We start from the raw sequence: 21,363 nt of genomic DNA on the forward strand, positions 1-21,363 counted from the left end.
TTAATAATTTGTATCTACAACTAAAAACAGTGGGTTATTAACCACAGATCTCTTTCAGGTGTCAGGAATACTATCAGCCAGCATAAACAGAAAGACACTGTTTTCCATTGCATAAAGATTATGGTTGATTATTTCCAATAAGACCAAATACTGGAAATTTAGCAATGTAACAAAAATAAGAGCTAAAAAGTATGAGAAGGAAGGGAGGAGGAAAGGAGTAAGTGAGGAAGGGAAGGAGGGATTTAGACATTTTTGGCATTCCTGCACTATCTCTTTCCTTGATCAGGAAGCATTGCCCCAGCTGTCTGTGTGCTGTGCCCATTCTGTTCTGTGCTTGACTGACCTCCTGCTCCCAGATGACTTAAGCCATTATAGAGCAGCCAGTGATGAAGAATACAAAATCAGGACACAATCCACCAATTCAGTGGTTCTCAGCCAGGGGATCGAGACCCCTTTGGGGGTCACATACCAGATATCCTGCATATTAGATATTTACCTTATAATTCACAACTAGCAAAATTACAGTTATGCAGTTCCAATGAAACAATTTTATGGTTGGGGGTCACCCAACATGAACTGTATTAAAAGGATTGCAGTGTTCAGAAGGCTGGGGACAGCTGCTCCATTTCCAGGGGAACTGTGGAGTGACGTCACTACAGACTAGATCGCCTGACACTCAGCTGCTCTCACGTTAATCTCTGCTGCAGAACTCCCGTAATAAACTGAATGTGCCGTGCCTGACCCTCTGCTGTAGTTCCTTCTTCTAGAGAACGCTACGTAGAGCAATGGAGGAAAGGATAGAACAAGGAGCAGATCACGTCACACCATGCTTTAAAAGCTTTCATAACCCAGGCAAAGCATGCCACTTGCCTTTGCCTTTCTACTTTCATTTACTTGAGAAATTAGTCTCTTTGTAACAGCATTTTCATTTTTCACTGAAAACTCAAGAGGTATATATGGAGCTGCTTGTTTAGGACACACTGAACATAATCCTGCTGTCAAAAATAGTTCCTGTGAGACCTGGAGAACAAGCTCCATCTCTCGGTTGAAGCATTGATTTCATTTGAAGGGATTAGTGTGAGACTAAATAAAGGTTGCTCATGCTTTATCCAGTGGTTATGAGTAAATGAAACATGTTCTAATGCAGTATTAAAAGGAAAACAAGAAGGACTCAGAGCGTTTACATAGACAGCAGGAACTCATATTGATTAATGGAAGTCACAGGGTACATTTCTAACAGCCTAGAGGGTTACCTGGCCATGCTATACCCCTCAAAAAAAGGAATAAAGTAATATAATGGATATGTGTGGATGTGATGGGTAAACAACCACAACACCAAGGTCATTATCCTAATATCTAGAACCTGTGGACAGTTCAGGTTTCTTGGTGAGAAGGAACTAAGCTTTCACAGTACGCTTTCCACGTTTGGTTCTGTTCTGGTTCTTTCTCTAAGCAGAGAGTAAGTAGCTCTACCCCAAAGTAGGAAGCAGGAAGTCACCATGTGTTATTTTTTTGATCACAATGACAATCATCCTTTTGATTTTATTCAGATTACCACCTCCAGTGTGCTGAAGCAGAAGAGCTTCAGATGTTAGATGAGAATGTGGCAGGGTGGTTACTTTTTTTTCTTTTTTTCATTTCTTTCTCTATTTTTTTAAAATCTTTTTGTTATTCACAATTTTAAGAGTTGCACCTGTCTCTCCTACTGCAAAAGCCATGTGATGATAATCACCCGTGTTACCCTTTCATTTCGGTGACAGATAGTGCAAGCATACTGACATAGAGTTTTTTTTTTTAGGCACTGTCTGTTCCTAAGAATGAATGTATTATCCAAAATAAACAGTGCATTGGAATATTTATAACCTCTCTCTCTTACACAAAGAAACGAACCCAAGTGTGTATTTGACAATGAACTGAAGCAGTCTTTGCTTTAGATAATGCTTTTTGGAACGTTCTATATTTTCAAGGTCATATGTACTCTTCATGATATGTTTAATCATCAGCACAGTAGAAAATATGCTGACATATTTTTCTTTTTTAAAAATAAGTTCTTCATTTTTTTGAGATTATAATCGAATCACATCATTTCCCCTTCCATTTCCTTCCTCCAAACCCTCCCCCACACCCCTCCTTGCTCTCTTTCAAATTCGCAGCCTATATTTCTTAACAGGACATTGTCTTTAAATTATAGAATCATTACTTGAATCAGTTGCCATAATAATTTTTTGTCCTTGAAATTTATAATAATGGACTGGTTACATGAGCAAACACTAGCTTTACTATTAGGGAATATACTTAGCTTACAAAGAACCATAGGGAGTTTTCAGCTTTCTTGCTTATATACAAATTCTTCTCAAATAAAATTTGGAATTTACAATGTAAAGTAGGCATTGGGTTGACTATGGTGCAATATGCATTTAATTCTCTTCACATTAAGCTAGGGTTCTGTATGTATTAGTGGAGCAAACTGACTAAAATGAACTTGATTAATATATTCATTCTATAATTCTTAATGATGAAATGAAAACTCAAATCAACTGTTAAACGCACTTCTTAATCACACGACAGCCCATTCAATTAAAGAAAATTATTCAAACCTATCAGTTGCAATACAACAGTGTTTAATTACTTTTTAGACATAGTCAACATAACATGAGACATGTAGATGAAGAAGCAACTTCTTTTGCCTTAGGGGAGGACTCAGACATGGAGCTAGAACTTAATAATGAGGTACAGTTTGAGGGAATAAGGAAAGGTTAAGTTGGTGATGAGGTAGATATTTAAAGGAATAAGTAGTCATGAATTGGTTAAAGTAAAAAGAGAAAACTTCAGCTGTGTGGCAAAAGAGTTTGCTGATAGAATCATGATGAAATGAAACACCATGTTCAAGGTGCTGACTTTTGTCAGCTCAACACAAACCAGAGTCACCCTGGAGGAGGAAAACACCTGAGGTATTGCCTCCATCTGGTGTGGGAAATCCTTCTGTATATGTGTTGCTTTTATTAGTTAATGAATAAAGAATCTGCCTTGGCCTGTGATAGGATAGAGTAGAGGTAGGTGGGGAAAACTATACTAAGTGCTGGGAGAAAGAAGGCTGAGTCAAGGAGACACCATGAAGCCGCCAGAGGAGGAAGACACGAGCCACCAGACAGAACCTTGCCAGTAGGCCACGAGCCTCATGGTGAAATTTGGAGTAGTGTATAGGGGTTTATTTTAGATGTAAGAGCTAACTAGAAATATGTTTAAGCAATTGGCCAAACAATATTGCAAAGAATATGGTTTCTGTGTGATTATTTCAGGGATGAGCAGCTGGAAACAAACAAGCAAGCTCTTACAACAAATTGGCACCCAACATGGTGGACTATATCCATTCAGTTAGTCTGTGGGTATGACAATAGAGTCATTTTTTCGAATAATTATTGATGTGGGAGGATTCAGTCTGCTGTGTTTTGTGCTACTCCTATGGGGGAGATCTTGTGTTGTACTTTCTTAATTCCAGAGTAAATCAACTTTCTAAAATACTTTTCTAATTTTAAACTCTGCCTTGTGATTCCTTTTTCTTGAGAAATGATCTCCTTGCTCTTCGACTATTTTTTTGATATCTGAATTTTTTCTTTATTGATTAATTTTTGCATATGGGTTTTCAGAACAACAAAAGCAGTATACTACAACACAATTGCAAACAATGGGAGGGAGAACTGTGGTTGGAATGTAAAATGAATTGAAAAGAAAGTGAGTTCACTCTTGTATGATATGGTTGCTATAAAGTAAGTCTGCTTCTTCTCCACATGCATGTTCTTTCCTTCTTGTATTCTCTATATTTTGATGTGTCACAAAAGCCTCAACTCTTGTTCATACTTTACTCAGGATGTTCAGACTCTAGATTGATGAGCTATATGCCACTTTCTTTATGAATTACGTACTCTAAGGTTTTCTGGTATAGTAGCAAAAAATAGAGTAAGACTTAAACATTTTATGCTAAATTTCATCACATGGTATGTTTCTAAGGAAAACAACACTGACAGCTCAACATGTAGCAAAAATCTATTAAAAATAGGTATGACAAAGTCCATCTTAAATACAATGATTTATAAAAAGTTCAAGGCAATGTTTTCATCATAAAATAGCTTATGAATATGTTTGTAAATGAAAGTATTTATAAAATTATTATGTTATCATGTAATTATACTTCTAAAGTAGTCAAGAGAGACTTCATGGGATAAATAAGTAGACTGTTGGACTAATTTTCAGATGTTTTTAAGTTAAAGTATCAGCAACAGTGAAGTTTCAGTCCAGAACTGACAGTAATTGGTTATCACTAGCTTTATCTCTGACAAGAAAATTACAAAATCTGACACTTTCACAATGTTGAGAACACACAGGCTTTGATATTTTAAAGTATATTATTTGTGAAGGTTGTACTGAAAAATTTAAACCAATTCAAGACAATAAGAAATAGTTTAAAATCTATGACATATAATCTTCTCACTTGTATTTGGTCTACCACCACTATATTTTGAATACTGACTTTTCTTTTAGATAAAAATAATCTCTTTATCTGCCTAATGCTAAGATGTGGAAAAGATTGACAATGTTGACTCCTTTGTGCTATTTCAGCTGGAATAAGAGTTTCTTGTCACTCATGTTCTGTGTCTATCAGACTCACTGAATAAAAATCTTCAATCTTCCCAACAAAGCCTCTTTGAGTTATTTTAGTTACTTGTGGGTAATGACTATTTGTTTAAGTGTGATTTGGAGGAATCTGAAGGTGCTGCATGTAGCTACACAGAGCAGCACAGTTCTGATGGCCCTGGCGTGTCTGATATGGCGTAGGACACATGCTGTAGGACTGCTGACTGGCTCAGTTCAGTTCTCAACGGATCTCTCCTTCCATGCGGCTTTTGCCATCTGTTAATGTGGTCTGAGCTCCTTCTCAGGGCAGCCATGGTCAACGGTGAAAGTCCACATGGAGGCTGTGCCACTCTGTGTGCATCTCCAGTGTCATACAGCTTCACGATGTAAGGGTGGAGTGGGCAGCTTCTCGTGTCTTTGTTGGCTTGTTTGTTTTGTTTTGTTTTGTTTTTTAGGTGGGACAGAATGAAGATGGGCCATAGTAGTTGAAAAAAAAATCACACATTTTATACTCATCAAAGGAAACGTCCACTAAGAAGATGTTATAATTCTAAACATTTGTTCACCAAGACACCCGAGTTCATAAAGGAAGCACTACCATAAATAAAATCATGTACTGATCCCCACACAGATTTCAACACCCCACTCTCACCAAAAGACTGACCATCTAGACAAAAACCAGAAAAATGCCGCAATTAAGTAATTAAGTAACATCATAAGTCAAACGGATTGAAAAGACATCAACAGAACATTCCACTTAATCACTAAAAAAAATGCTTTCTTCTCAGTAACTCATGGAACTTTCTCCATGATTAACCACATACTGAGACAGAAAGAAGCCTCAACAGATGTGAGAAAAGTGAAATAACGCTTTGCATCCTGTGTGGCTACTGTGGACTAAAGCTGGATGTCAACAGCAATAGAAGCAACAGAAAGCAGGGGATTCAGGGAAACTGAACAACTCAATACTGAAGAAAAATGGGTGAAAACATAAATCTAAAGTTAAAAACTGTCTAGAGTAGAATGAAAATATAAGTACAACATACTTAAACTCACAGTGGCGAGTTCATAGCACTACATACTGAAGAAACAACGGGGGAGATCGCATATTAATAACGCACTGACATGGGTAAAAGCTCTAGAACATCAAGAAGAACCAGTACCCCAATACAGTAGACAGTAAAAAAGAACCAAACTCAGGGCTGGAATCAGTGAAATAGGAACAAAAAAGGAACAATGAGATGAAGACTTGGTTCTTTGAGAAAAATCAAAAAGATTAACAAACCCTTAGCCAAATTAACCAAAATACACTGAGAGAAAATTTGAACTAATAAAATCAAAAATGAAAAGGGGACGTTACTATACATAACAAGAAAGTGAAGAGAGTCACGGGATATTCTTTAAAATCCAGTGCTCCATCACACTGGAAAATGAAAGACATGGATGGACTCCACGATGTATATAACCTACAAGAATTAAATCAAGATCAAATAAGCAATTTAAATAACCTGTAACCCATGAAAGAGAAGAATTAATTAAAAGTCTCTCAATCACACCACCTGTAAAATCCCAGAACAAGAGGGATTTAATGCAGATTCTACCAGATCCTCAAAGAAGAATTAATGCCAATATTCTTCAAATTATGCCATAAAATAGAAGCTGAAGAAACATTTCCAAATTCCAAAATACCCTAATACCAAATCATAAAAGACCCAATGATAGAAGAATATTATATATTCATATCTTTTATGAACATAGGCACAAAACTTCTGAATAAAATGCTTGCAAAAAGAACCCAAGAACACATTAAAGAATTATACACCTTGATTAATTTGATTAATCCCCAAGGACCAGTAATCTTTTAACACACATAAATCAATAAATCATTAAATGCAGAAAAGCCCCTTGACAAAATTTAACATCTTTTAATGATAAAATTCATGCAAAGTCTAAAGACACAAGGGACATGCCTCAACATAAAGGTGATTTCCAGCAAGTACACAGTCAGCATCAACCTAAATGGAGAGAAACTGAAGGCAATTCCACTAAAATCAGGAACAAGACAAGATTGTCCACTCTCTCCATACTTATTCAATATAGTACTTGAAGTGTTAGCTAGAGCAATAAGACAACTGAAGGATATCAAGGAACTACAAAACAGAAAAGAAACAGATCATCCTTATTTGCAGTTTATATGACTTTATAGAGAAAGACCCTAGAAACTCCATCTGGAAACTTTTGGAACTGACAAACACTTTCATCAAAGTATCAGGTTACAAAATTAGCACACAGAAATTGGTAGCCTTCTTATATACAAATGACAGCCTGAGAAATCAGGGAAATAATATCTTACACAGTAGCCTCAAAAAATATCTTGGGATAACTCTAGCCAAGAAGGTGAAAGACTTGTATATAAAAACTTTATGACACGGACAAAAGAAATCAGAAGATGAAAAGATCTCCCACGCTCATGGATCAGTAGGATTAAAATGGTGAAAATGGTCACCTTACCCAAAGTTAGATCACAGATTTAATGCAATCCCCATCAAAATTTCAATACTGCTCTTCACAGGAATAAAGAAAAAAAAGCTTCAACTTCATATGGAAGCAGAAAAACTAAAAAAAAAATACAGCTCAAACAATCCTGTACAATACAAGAATTGCTGGACGTTTTGTCATCCCAGATTTCAAGTTTTATCACAGAGCTTTAATAAAAAATATGGTGGCATTAAAGCAGACATGGTGATTAATGGAACCACACTGAAGATCCAGACATGAGTCCACAAACCTAATGACACCTGATTTTTGACAAAGAAGCAAATACTACTCATCATGGGAAAGACAGCATCTTCAGCAAATGGTGCTAATCAGACTGGACAGCTGTGTGTGGAACACAAACACATTAAACCTGTTGCCCTGCAGAAAACTCAACGTCAAATGGATCAAAGGCTGCAACGTAAGATGAGAGAGCCTGAACCTGACAGAAGAGAAAGAGAAAATATATTTGAATTCCCTGACACAGGAAACGACTTTCTGCACAGGATGCTGATGGTGTAGGCACTGAGACTAGCAATGAGTCCACATGAAGCAGAAGAACCCCTGCAAGGCAATGGACACCATTACTTGGGGAAGGTGGTGGTCTGCAGAATGGTAAAAGATCTTTACTAGTTATGCATCTGATAAAAAGTGCTAATATCTAGAATATATAAAGAACTTAAAATACTGAAAATAAGAAAACAAATAACACAACTTAAAAATGGGATACAGAACTAAGCAGAGAGTTCTCAAAAGATGAAACCCGAAGGGCAATAAGCACTTAAAGACATGTTTAACATCCTTAGCCACCAGTGAAAAGAACAGAAAAACTAGCTTGGGATTTCATCTTACCCTTGTCAGCTATTAAGAGAAGAGTAATCATGAAATTTGCTAGTGAAGGAATGGAACTGGGAACGACTATCCTGAGTAAGCAAACCAAGATTACAGAAGACAAGTGTTAGATGTTTTCTCTTACATGTGGATGATAACTTTTAAGCCTTTGGTATGTGTGCTATTATCTGAATAACCACAAAAGTTAACTACCTAGGGCGGGATTAGGTGGGAGGAGAGGATCTTCCAAGGAGTGGGAAATAGAATATAGTATTATGGATAGACAAAGACAGGCATAGTACTATGGAGACAAAGGTGATTCTAGGGTAGGGGGACTAAATAATGACAGAAGGGGAAGGAAGGGTAATGGAGGGGATATAGGTAGGAGCTCTAAGACTAAAGGCCATTTGAAAACCATGTGTAACTGACTGCTGCAGAAAGTTCCTACAATATGCACATACATCAAGGACTCAAGTGGAGCCACCAAATCACAGGGTAGACAATGCCCCAGCTGGTCTATCTTGTGTCACCAAGTAAGACCTCTAGTGCCAAGAATGGGCAAGTTCCCATTGAGTCGTTAGCCAAAGGGGCCCCATGGAAACCTCCAGACCTCACAGGTATTGTCAAGGCTCTGTACACCTGATGGAAGGTCTTATTTCCGAAGACAACACTGTGTATTTCATCAAGAAGTTGAGCTTGGGCCTAACTTGAAGTTCTATCCCTACTAAATTGTGTTCACGGTACTGGAAGGTCCTCTGCGTGCTCTTGAAGGGGAAGGACAACCATCACTAGCACCCAGCCACAAACCCTGTGACCTACTACAGTGATATGTCTGCAAGGTCTTCTGGCTTAATCATGGCACAATTGTGACAGGAGGACAATTGAAGGCCCACCCTATGTAAGGGAACCTGACACTCCTAACATGACCAAGAAACAGACTTGAGAGATCATGGGCTTAAGAGGAAACCTACACTATTATTCTGGCAAATCAACATAGCAACAAAAGGACTCCTTACAGCAAACTGCTCTGCCCATAGGCCAGGGCCTCCCTCCCTCACATCAGGGAAGCTTCTTGCCGTAGCTGCTAATTAACACAGAGACCCACAACTGGACAGTGTCCAGAGAGCAAAAGACTTCGAAGCACTCAGTTCTAAATAGGGTGCGTTTATTAAAACCCTCCCTCAAGGCTCAGGGGAGTGTATGGAACAGGAGATGGAAAGATGCTGAGAGCCAGAAGTGACGAATAACTCTGAGGATAGGATGTCTTCTAGACACATCATGACTGATGCACATTTAAACTCACAAAGACTGTGTCAGAATTCTTGCTACCTGCATAGGTTCAAGCCAGAAGGGGTCCCTGAGCAGCGAGTAGACATGGGCTCAGAGCCCTAAACAAGAAGCTATCTGCAACTGATCCTCGCTGACCAAGAGCAAATCAGTTTTCTTCAGTGGAGTCTCACTGTGTAGGTCCTTCCCTTCAGGGCAGGCTCCATTCCCAGGAGTGGTTGGCCAACATAAAATTATCTTCGCGGTATTTTGGGACTTTTTTGTTTCATGTTGCTTTAGAGGTTTTCTTATTGGTCTTTAGTTTGCTTATTTTGATTTTCCTTTTTGTGCATTAATTTTTGTTTCTTGTTTTTTCTTTTTTCTTTTATAAGGAAAGAGAAAAAGCTCATAAACTTTGGTGTGTCTGGAGGTGGGAAGGACCCAAGAGGAACCAGGGGATTGAAAGCTTTAACAAGACATATTGTATGAACAGTATCCTTCAATAAAAAAGTCAGATAACTGCAGGCAAGATTTAATTTAATTTCAAGTAAAATGAAAAAAAAAAAACAGTGGGCATTTCCACTATGTTTCCATGTGTACAACCGCAGTTATGAGTGTGTAGGTTTCTGAGAGGGATTGGACTTTTGAAAGAACTGAAAGAGATTTTTTTCACTATAAAAAGATAGCATTTCTATTTAGAAAATAGACAGGAAGCAAGACTTAACTGGCTGTGTAACTTGAGAGTTATTTGCTATAAAACATGAGGATATTGAAAGAAAAGAAAATGTCTCAGTTTCTGCAACCTGTTTAGCTCTTAAAAAGAAGTCTTACGGGAATTTGGCAGTTGGCATCTGAGCTCTGCTCCACAGAAACAGGCCTGCAGCCAACGGGTTAAGTAGACTGGCTGTTGGCAAGCCATACCACTTTAATCCATCAGCTGGCTGAGCCCGGTGCCACGAAGCATCAGAGTCATCTAACTTGTTTTGGTTCCATATTTGTTAAACAACATTCTGCTTATTATTTCTTTCAGTGTGTGCCTACAAGAAAACAATGTCACTCACATGGGCTTCATGTACGTTCATCTCTGCAGTCACTATTTCCAATGCTAATTCAAGTCAGATTCCGGCTTGTTTATTTATCTCCGCCAGGAGTTTGTGTAATGTAAACTTGTTCTTATGAAGTGGATTTATTACTGGCATGTTGACAAAATTGGGCATTAAGCATGTAAAACTGCTCGCCAATTTGTGGGCTGTGGTAAACCCATAGCGGTAAAGAATACTATTTTGTGAGCCCCCTGGGAAGCGGCCAGCCTTTCTTCTGGTGAAGTTCCCTGTGATTTCTGTGTACCCTGTTCGTACTTGGAACTCGCCTTCCTTGTGATGCCTTTTCTGGACCCTGCATCACTTCTAGCTATCCTGAGGGCTCAACTTATGGATCCCACAATCTGTTGTGCTAACAGAGAGGCTTCACCACTCAATAGGAAGTTCTCCAAAAGTCACGTTAAGTTTCTCCTTATTTCAAGGCTTAGGAGTGACCGGTGTCTTTCTTCAGTCTCCATCAGGCCAACGCTGTTGCTTCATGCTTTTACTTCCAAACTGAGGGTTTTAAAGACATCCTTCCTCACATTCAGAATCCCAAGGCTTTCTAGGAGAGTACCGGTCCCTTCATGTAAGTGACTCTAACGGTCTACTGTTGTGAAGACTGAGATTCTCTCTGGCAAAGGTTAGGACTTTTACTGTTAGTGAAAATAGAGATTCCATCAATGGTCTGTGCTCAGTGATCACTCCTCATTGACAGCAGTGGTAGCTGAGATTTCGAGAGTAACTAGTGTCAGTGCACGTACAGGTTAGAGAAGTTTGTCATCCAAATTAGGACACCAGTAGGCATGTACATCAATACTGCCACGAGCAATCTGACAGATCGTCACCCTGTGCATGGGTCACACCAATCAGGAAATGTCTTAGGTGTGCAGAACAACATTGTTGACTTTAAAGAGATTGTTCTAAGCAATGTAATGGGCAGAAACAAATTTATTTATACGATGGGCTCTCAATGATTATGATATGCTAGGATATTTTCTTTCGCAATGTGGGAGAAACCACACTGCAAAGGTGTTACGCGGAAAGAGGGGCTGTTTTTCAGGTACAGTGTATAAATCATGACTCCAGGTTAAAAAAAATGCTGTAATCAATATCTCTATAATAATATATCACAAGTATATTCCACGTAACTTTTCATTTTTAAATTGTATTTTAGGGATTTCCATAGAATTTCATTAGGAGATTCATAATTAAATGAGGTTTTTCCTTATTATGTTATCTTGAGACTATTTCCCAACCATTAGTTTGCTAAGAGTACATCAATAGTCAGGCATTTCTTGCTAAGAAGACCTCATCATTTATTTACAAATGTATAAATCATAAAATAAATCAAGCACTTCAAGCTGTTAATGTCCACTGTAAGAAATATTTGCCACAGCTCTAGTAACTTGTGCTATTACTAGTTATGTGTTGAAATGGAGCCATTAAAATTTCTGCAGTGCTTGTTGACTATAAGAGAAAGAGACTGAAAAAAAATCTTAAATTCTCTGCCACTATGGAATGCTAGGACCATCTGAGACTGCAGGCTTGGTCTTCAAGATCATTTTGTCCCCGCAGAGAGTGCATCCTCTGAGATCAACATAGGAATCTGACAGAAGATCCTCTTCTTTGTGTATTTATGATCCCACACTAGCTTCCTCAGAGGCAAACTGCTCTTGCTTCAAATCAACTTTATCAAAACAACATTCTTTAAACAATGGACTCCTTTGTTTAAATCATCGTCTATATAAATATTCAAGATGTACTAGATATGAAATATTTCCTATATTATACAGCTCATTGTTTTTTTGAAATATGTTCTCCTAATTTACATTCATAAACATTGCCAGAAGTGAAAATTTTAGTCAACGTAGTTAAATGCACCTATTAATCTGTAAAACATTGTGTTTATTAGAGTACTGATAAGGGAACAAATCTGCGCTCTGTTTGGATGAAGATACCATCACTGTCTTCCACAGTTAAGTAAACATTGTTGGGAGATTGTTTAAAGCTGAAGCTGACATAAACATGTCAAAATATAAAAGACCAGTAGAGAGATGTCTCAGTGATCAAGGTTTATTATAAATACATGTCATATGTCTTAATGAAATCTAGTAGTTGGTACAATCATTGTATGCTAATGAAAACACACACATGGCTGTATTTGGGGGCTCTTTTCTTGACACTGACTGTTTCATCCCTTATAGTACATTCCTCTCATGGAGAGTAGCTAGTATGTTTAATTAGCATAAGAGTAGAATGCTAATGAAAAGTAAACATAACTGAGGAGCTATTGGCAGTTAGTATTGGCTACTTGGGAAATGAGAATTCGTTTTCTTAAGAGATGTCGCTTCTGGTAGTTTGCCAATGCTGCAGTAGAGCTACCTGAAACTATTGTGTCCAGGCAGGACTAAATGGACTTAGTGGGTTTAAAGGAGAGTGCATGATGTTGAGGTGGAGATCTGAGAAGATGTGGCAAGAGCCATGAATAAAGAAGTGGTGATGGATTTGATGAAAACACATTATATACATGTATGAAATTCTCAAGAAATTTAAAAAAAAAACTTCAAAAACCCCAAAGAACAAAGTATAATATAAGTATTATAGTGTACCTTATAATAAGAGAACAAAAGGGAAGTATGTAATTATAAAATAGAATCACAACACTAGTCTGTTTTATTTAAGCAAATAGGCTTAACTTATCCATTTAAAGAAATTGAGCATTGTATCACAAATGTAGGCTCAGCCCCTTTCTTAAGACAAACCAAATCAAATAAAACTGAGGTGTGACAAGGACACATGAATAGTTACGTGCTCCTCTGAAGAGACATACATGGTCAGTACAAAACAGATCAGAAATCAAGCAGTTAAAATGTCAACAAAACAAACAAGCCAACTGAAAATGGGGTATAGCACTAGAAATAGACTTCTCAGAAGAAACATTTTTAAAAAAAACTGTTCAACATCTTTAGCTATCAGGGAAATGAGAATAAAAACTACTTTGAGATTTCATCTTACTCTATTCAGAAGAGTCAGTACTAATAAAGCAAATAACAGTAGATTCTGTCAAGTCTATCAGGAAAGGGGATCACTGATTCATTGCTGGTGGGAGTGCTAACTAACATAGCTACTTTGGAAACCACTGTGCAAGAGCCTCAAAAAGCTGAAAACCTACTGGAAGAGCCAACTATACAAATCGTGGGTACATACCCAAAGACCCTTCACCGTAACCTTCTTGCTCAGCTTCATCTTGCTCATCCATGTCCATTGTTGCTCTATTCCTAAAAGTCAGAAATTAGAGACAGCATATGTCTATCAATTGATGGATGGTAAAGAAAGTGTGGGACATTTACACAACATAATATTATTCAGCTCTTAAAAATTAAATCATGATGTTTGCTAATAACTGGATGGAGATAGGAACAATTCTCCTGAGTGAAGTAACCCAGAAAGACAAACATTGCATGTTTCCTGCCTTCATGCCTTACATTTTTCTGCTTCTTTTAGAATACTCAAAGTGGCTAGGGAACCAGTAAGGAAATAGGGTGGGGGTAAAAGGGAAATATTCCAAGGAAGGGAGACATAGAATAGTGTTATATAAAGAGATAAAGGGGAAGTTTGGTTAGGAGCCATAAATGGGTAGGAAGATGGGAGGGGTGGATAAAGAAGGAAGTATCACTGGGACATTTATAGAAACAGGTCTGAGCTGGCCACTTAGGACAGAGCAGGCCTGGACAGCAAACTTCATGGGAGCCGAGCAAACCCTTGGAGCACTGAGAGACCTCCAGGAACACGGAGTGACAAATGGGGTAACTTGAACGTGGCACTGACTGCACCATGACGAACAACCATCTGAGCCTTGGATCCACTGGAGCCTGGAAGATTGATCACCAGAGTCACAGACAGCTCCAACTACACCAACTAAAGGAAAAGATGGGTAGACAAAGTAAGAACATGTGCACCACCACAAAGAGCAACATGATAGCAGTAAAATCTAGTGATTCTACAACAACAAGAATTGAACAACAAAATATGGATGAAAATCTTTGAAGAAAGAAATTGAAGAAGACATTAGAAAGTGAAAAGGTCTCCCACACTCTTGGGTAGGTAGAATGAATATAGTAAAAATGGCAATCTTACCAAAAGCAACCTACAGATTTCAACGCAATGCCCATCAAAATCCCAACACAATTCTTCACAGACCTTGAAAAAACAATACTCAATTTCATATGGAAAAGCAAAAAACCCAGGATAGCCTAAACAATCCTGTACAATAAAGGAACTTCTGGAGGCATCACCATCCCTGACTTCAAACTCTACTACAGAGCTACGGTACTGAAAGCAGTCTGGTATTGGCATAAGAACAGACAGGAGGACCAATAGAACTGAATCAAATACCTGGATATTAATCCATACATCTACAAACACCTGATTTTTAGCAAATAAGCATAAATATCAAATGGATAAAAGAAAGCATATTTAACAAATGGTGCTGGCATAACTGGATATCAACGTGTAGAAGAATGAAAATATATCCATATCTATCACCACGCACAAAACTCAAGTCCAAATGGATCCAAGACTTCAACATAAAGCTGTTGTTTGTTTTTAAGCTCTCTTTCTAGTCAGGTTTTGGTTTTTGTTTTAGTTTTTAGAAGCAGTACAAAAGCAAATTCTTTCCCCCCTTTTGTTGGAAATAGATTCTTTTCTCATATAACACGTCCTGATTAAGTTTCCCCTCCTTCTACTCTTCCCAGTTCTTACCCACCTTAACCTCTAATCTAGATCCACCCCTTTTCTGCCTCTCATTAGAAAACAAATAAATATACTTCCAAGGAATATTAATAAAACAAAATTAAATATAAAAAATCCAATATATTAGAATTGGACAAAAACAAACAAATAGAAGAAAAAGAACTCAAGAGAAGGCACAAAAAACAGAGACTTGCTCATTCGTACACCCAGGCATCCCATAAGAACAGTATTAGTCTGGATTTCTCAAAACAAGAACACAAATGTGATGTTTGGTTGATAGGGACCGCAGGATCTGCGAGGAGTTGGAGGAGGAAAATATGATAAAAATATATTTTATAAAAATTGAAAAAACAAAACAACCCCCAACCAAAAATATTAATTGCATTTATCTATAAAAAAAACAAACCAATAAACAGCTACCTCAAACATTGGTATGGATATTGACCATCTAAACAACTTTCTCTAGCTGTTTTTCACAATTTCAAAACCTTTTAATCCTTTTAAACCTTTTAATACAAACTAAAATTAAACAATCAGAAAATAACAAAACACCACCTACATGAAGGAATATTTATGTAGTAGTCAAAATATGTACTAAATACATAGTTTCAGCAAGGTAAGCAAATTTAAACAGGTTATTAAGTTTCCATATCAAAGACTAAAGGCAAAACAAACTAAACCTAAGATAAACAATAAGGCACACACCTGTGACTCTAACAAAGTGGCCAAGGACAGGAAGATCAAGGTTATCCTGAGCTACAGAGAGAAACACTTGCTAAACAATTCTGTAGGAAACAAAGAAATAAATCACACATAGAAATTAATAAGACAAAGAATAGAAAAATAATAGACTTAGTTAACCCAAACTCTGTTGAGAAAATAAAAAAGCTAATCACTAATTTTCTCAAAAAAGTAGAAGATATAAATATGTAAAACATAAAATTACAGAATAAATCTAAAATTGTAAGAGAAGTATTTTTAATTTGAGTCACATTTCCAGGTATCCCTGGAGGCCTACATGAAATAACTAAACCTTCAAGGAAATACAAAATAGCAGAAAGACTACATCAGAACTAGAACGTTCATACAATGCAATTGAAGTGCAAGAAATTTTGTCCAAGGGATTTGAAACTATAGTTGGGGAATTTTTCTAAACTTTCAGTCACACAAACCAAAACAGACAAATGTTAATTTCTTTCAAACACATGAAGTTTCCACTTTTTTTTTGTCTATGCTCAAAATTGCTAGACAGTTGCTCCACAAACGAGGGTAAGCTCCTCGATTGTTTCTCCAGTGTTGATATTTCATTTTTAGTGTGTATTAATTTTGCTGTTATGCAAATCCAAGAAACAGTACAAGAAGGAAACTATAGACAAATGTCACTCAAGAAGATTAAATAAACATTAGGAAGTAGAATCCAACAAACATTAAGAAAATAATACTGCTAGACAGAGGATATCACCAAGAAACATGGGGTTGGCCCAGAGTTAGGAAGCTCACAGAGGAGGAGAGCAAAATGGGTCATGATTTTGACAAGAAAGCTGAAGTTTTACTTTGGTCTAGTTATTTTGCCCCTTTGAAATTTATTTTACATTATAACTAATTTTAAATTGGTAACTTATTTGGTCTTGAGAAGGTAAGGGAGATTTGCTTTTAACCTTTAAGGAAAATGGTTTTTTTTAGGCAATGTTACAAGTTTCCTTAGTTTCTGGACAACTTAAATGTTATTATTTTGACACTGAATGTATTTCAATGTTACTATTTTAAACATTGAATGTATTTTCTTTCAGGACTTTCATTCCTCTCTTGTCTGCTATTTCTAGCAGTTTGGGAAGAACCATTTGTTCTACTTTCACTACTCCGGCTTTCCTTCCACCTGCTTAAAATGCTTCCTCCTTTCCCACGGGAATTTTGTAATTTGGCCTAGATTTCTAGAAGCGTTTTCTCCTCTTAGTTTCTTTCTGAATTCCATCACTATTCTTCTTGAGCCTATTCCTCTAAACTGTTCATTTTGGTGTTAATTATTGAGATTCTGTTTAATTTTTTTCTTAAGACATGCTTCTTTGTATTTTTTTTTCTTCATTTGAATGTTGTTAAGTTCTCATCAAAGTCAGCTGGGGTGAGGTTTTAATCAGCAGGCATCTATGTCTGATTCTAGTTGTGGCTGAGCTGGCTTCATAATATTCCTATGAAATGGATGTCCTTTTCTCTCATGGGAGCAAAATCAAGTTTCTTCAACTTCGGTCGTTTGGTGCTGAGCACAGTTCCCTTCAGCTCCGCGTGCATTCTTGTTCATTTTTTCTTCTAATTATGCAGATGCCTGAATTTTATTTAAATGTTTCCCCCCGTATTTGCCAAATATGCTGATCTCTTTCCTTTTTTGTAGTTTTCTTTCCTAGAAACTGTCTTTCACAACTGCAAGTTCAAACCACATGTGTCCCCAAGCCAGTTTGCTAATTAATGCTTGCACATCAAATAATACCGTTCCAATATTTCACACTTAGTGTAGATGGTTTTTTTGAGCCAGGATTGGAATCAACCTGAGACCATTTGTAAATTTTCCAGTCCCCCCTGCAAACTTTTCACAAATGACCTCACTCCTTATAGAGACCAGAGAGGAGCATGAGTTAGCACTCAAGATGATTTGGGGCATGCTTCTTTAAGTCTTTGTGCTAACTTCAATGCTTGCTGCTTTGGGCCAGTTAGTTATGCTATGGTTTTTAGGGATTACCTGTCCTTCTCGTTTCTCACTGTTGGGAGGATACGTGAGGAGCTGTGCAGCTGATAATCGCTTTAGGCTGAACAAATACGTTTGGGGGTGGGGGAAAGATGATGGCTCTGTGCTTGGCGTCACTTGCCTTCTTTCTGAGCATCAGAATTGAGACTTTAGCAACCGTACTGAGTTGATTCACAACCTCTGCAAGGCCAGGTCCATGGAGTTTTATGCTGTCTTGTGGCCTCTTCAGGTGCACGCCAAAAAAGTGGCATACATAGGCAATCACACATGTACATAAAAAATGTTTTCTATTGCTTTGGAAATCGACTTGAAAATCCTAATAATTTCCCCACTAGTCCTTACCTTCAACTACAAGACTTTGAAACTTGGGTCTCCTCTGTGTGTGTTGATCTGATCTTGATTCTCCTCACTGTCTGGTTGGAAACAGATTCTTTGGCTCTGCTGACTTGCTTGATTAGTGATTGGAAAATATTCACTTTTTGACCTGATTCGCAGCTACCAGAATTTTTTGCTATTAATTCTACCCTTATTTCCTCCAAATTTGAACATTTATGAGTTTCAACAATATGTATTTTGACACTTATGAGCTGGATTCAGTCAGGCATGAGGTTTGATATGTTTTAAGCTGCAATATTTACCCAAGTTTTAAGATGTTTGATTATAAAACACAGACATGACTTGTCAGGGAAAAAAATTCTTGTGATTTTGTATGAGAACATGATAATGTAGAGATCTTCGAGATGGTGTTGCTATGGCTAGTTCAGTATCCTAGTGAGTAGTCAAGATGCAGCCAGAGCATGCTCTGGATGCTGACTGATTGTTTCGGGTCCTTACGACGTATGTAGACTTTAAAATTAATTCAGCTTATAAAATATATGAAAGCATATATTGCACATTAAAAAATTTAAGGAAAATGTTTGAGGTATTTTATTTTCATTTTATTTTAGCCAGGTAATGGAAATTAGTAACTCACCTCAAACTGTGTTTGGGACATCAATTTCCAGAGATGTGAGGCTCCCTCACATGATAACAGATCTTTGAGGTCCCTCTGACTCACAGACACCTTTTTCCTTTCTCTCCCATGACGATCCCTGAACCCTGGGGGTAAGGGACGTGATATAGATGCCCATGTTAGGCTAAGCACTTAATCTTTTCTTTTTTACACACTGACCCATTGTTACAAGTCTCTGTATTAATTGTCATCTACTTATTTAAAACATCTAGATAAGTACATGCTATTGAAGAGGCAATTGATACCAATGTGTAAAATAAAGTCATTAAACATAAATACTACGTATCTTTTCTGGATAGTTTTTTTTTTCACTTCAGTACCTAGTTTTATAAGCATTGTAGCATCTGTTATTCCTTGGCCCTTTAGTCTGCTCTCTTGGTCTTGGGTTTGGCTTTCTCTAGTTAAATTATTTTCTTTCAGTTAAGTTATTTTAACTAATATATATATATATATATATATAATGTGCAATATGGTTTGAAATATATATTTTGTGAAGTAGTCAAATCGAGCCAGTTGACATAATACCACATAAACTTCTAGTGTATACTTAATAAAAACGTTATTTCTCACTGACTATCATCTGACTTTTGGAGGCAAAGAACATGAAGCTCAATTCTGACAGAGCATAAAATTGTGAGACATGTCTTGTCAGTTGGAAGAGATCCTGAAATCACATACCAGCATTTGGATTTGATTTAATAAGCATATATCAGCACTGGAGAGAGTGAAATCTGATATTGGTTGGTGGATAAAATTTGTATGCAGAAGAGAATTTTTCCAGAAAGTATTGACACAGGAAAGCATAAAAACGCCCAGACAGTATGTTTATTGTTTAAGAAAGAGAAATAAGAACGCATTTAACCATGTGCCATTCTCCTGCAGTTAAGTGTAATAGACTCCTGCTCTCACCCGTTCTCGGTCTCTGGATGGAATACATTATGACTTTTTCCATTGATTCTAAGACAAATAGTAGAGTATTTAAGTATAAGCTCAGATAAAATTTACTGATGTCACCTGAGAGCACAGATAACTCTGAACATAGGACAATCATAATGTAGCTAGCATTTGATAAGTGGGAGGGAAGGGGTCAACAGAAGAGACACCCCTATGTTCTGTTGAATATTGTAGTATTGATCATTCTGGAAGTTATGATCTATATTGAATTCAAATATTACCAATGGATACCAAAATGTTCATGTGCCTGTTACCAATCTTAGAAGCTATAGGGTAAGTGTGCTAGCTAGTTTTATGTCAACTCAACACAAGCTAGAGTCACATAGAAAGAGGGACCCCCAACTGAGAAAATGATCCTACTCATACAACCAGTGATGATTAGTATGTGTGTTGGGGCAGGAAATCCCAGCCCATTTGGGATGTGTCATTCCTGAACTGATGGCCTTGTGTGCTATAAGAAAGCAGGCTGAGCAAGTAAGGAGGAACAAGCCAGTAAGCAGCATTCCTCTATGGCTTCTGATTCAGTTTCTGCCTCCAGGTTCTCATCTTGAGTTCCTGTCCTGACTTCCCTGGATGATAGACTAGAGCTTTAAAGTGAAATAAAACCCTTCCCTTCCCAAGTTTCTTTGGTCATAGTGTTTCATCACAATAATAGAAACTGTAACTAAGATAGGAAGTAAGAGTGATCAACATCAGATCTTAAAGACAGGACAATGTTGTTGGGGCATGTAGATACAGTAAGTGATAGCTTGGCACAGTTTGAGTTCTGGGGCTCTGAAGTGGCATGGTTAAATCTCAGAAACAATGTACTCCAAAAGTCAAGCACAGAGCAATTCTGAATTAACTGATTCTTTACAACTAATTATTTCCATTTCCAGTTAATCATCACAAACTACCATCCTACTAACCAAAGCATTCTTTTACTATTTTATGTAATTTTTTTTCTGTGAATGTCCCAAGAGAAAATAAGTCTGACTAAATCTGCCCCTGGACAACTAATTCTTCAGGTAATTTTAATTTTAAATATACTCTTCTTAGGCTTAAGTTTTCTCATTATTTAGGACTTAAATTCTTATTTGTTGGAGGTTGCCTATAATCCTAGTGCTCAGATTGTGAGTTTGATGTCATCCTTGGCTGCACATGTAAGACACTATCTCAAAAATAAGCAAGCTATAAATCAAGAACTAAACTCCTACTTGCTTTTGAAAGTCTGTTTAAAACATATTTTCTCCTTGACATTTGAAATACTGATAAATTCTCAACATAAATCATTTTCTGCCCTCATGGAAAACTCATTCTCTTTCTCGGTGGTCAGCAATGCCAGCCTTTCTCTAAAGAGTCAAGCTGCCCTTATTGCTGTCTCCTAGCTGTGACTTTTAATGACCATCAAGAAATGGTGGAAGATGAAAAGGTGAGAAATTATCTCTATTATCAGGTTAGAAATTATTCTTTGTCTATTGTGGAGTGCAATTTTCACTTGGAAAATCTCCCCATGAGGTAAGAATCAAAGGTACCCAAAAGAACCCACAGGAAAGAAAACTGAAATACTGAAATGCAGAATC

This window comes from Microtus oregoni, unplaced genomic scaffold (assembly GCF_018167655.1).
Source record: "Microtus oregoni isolate MIOR12 unplaced genomic scaffold, Mior012 000060F_ref0000265, whole genome shotgun sequence".
Taxonomy (NCBI): Eukaryota; Metazoa; Chordata; class Mammalia; order Rodentia; family Cricetidae; genus Microtus; species Microtus oregoni.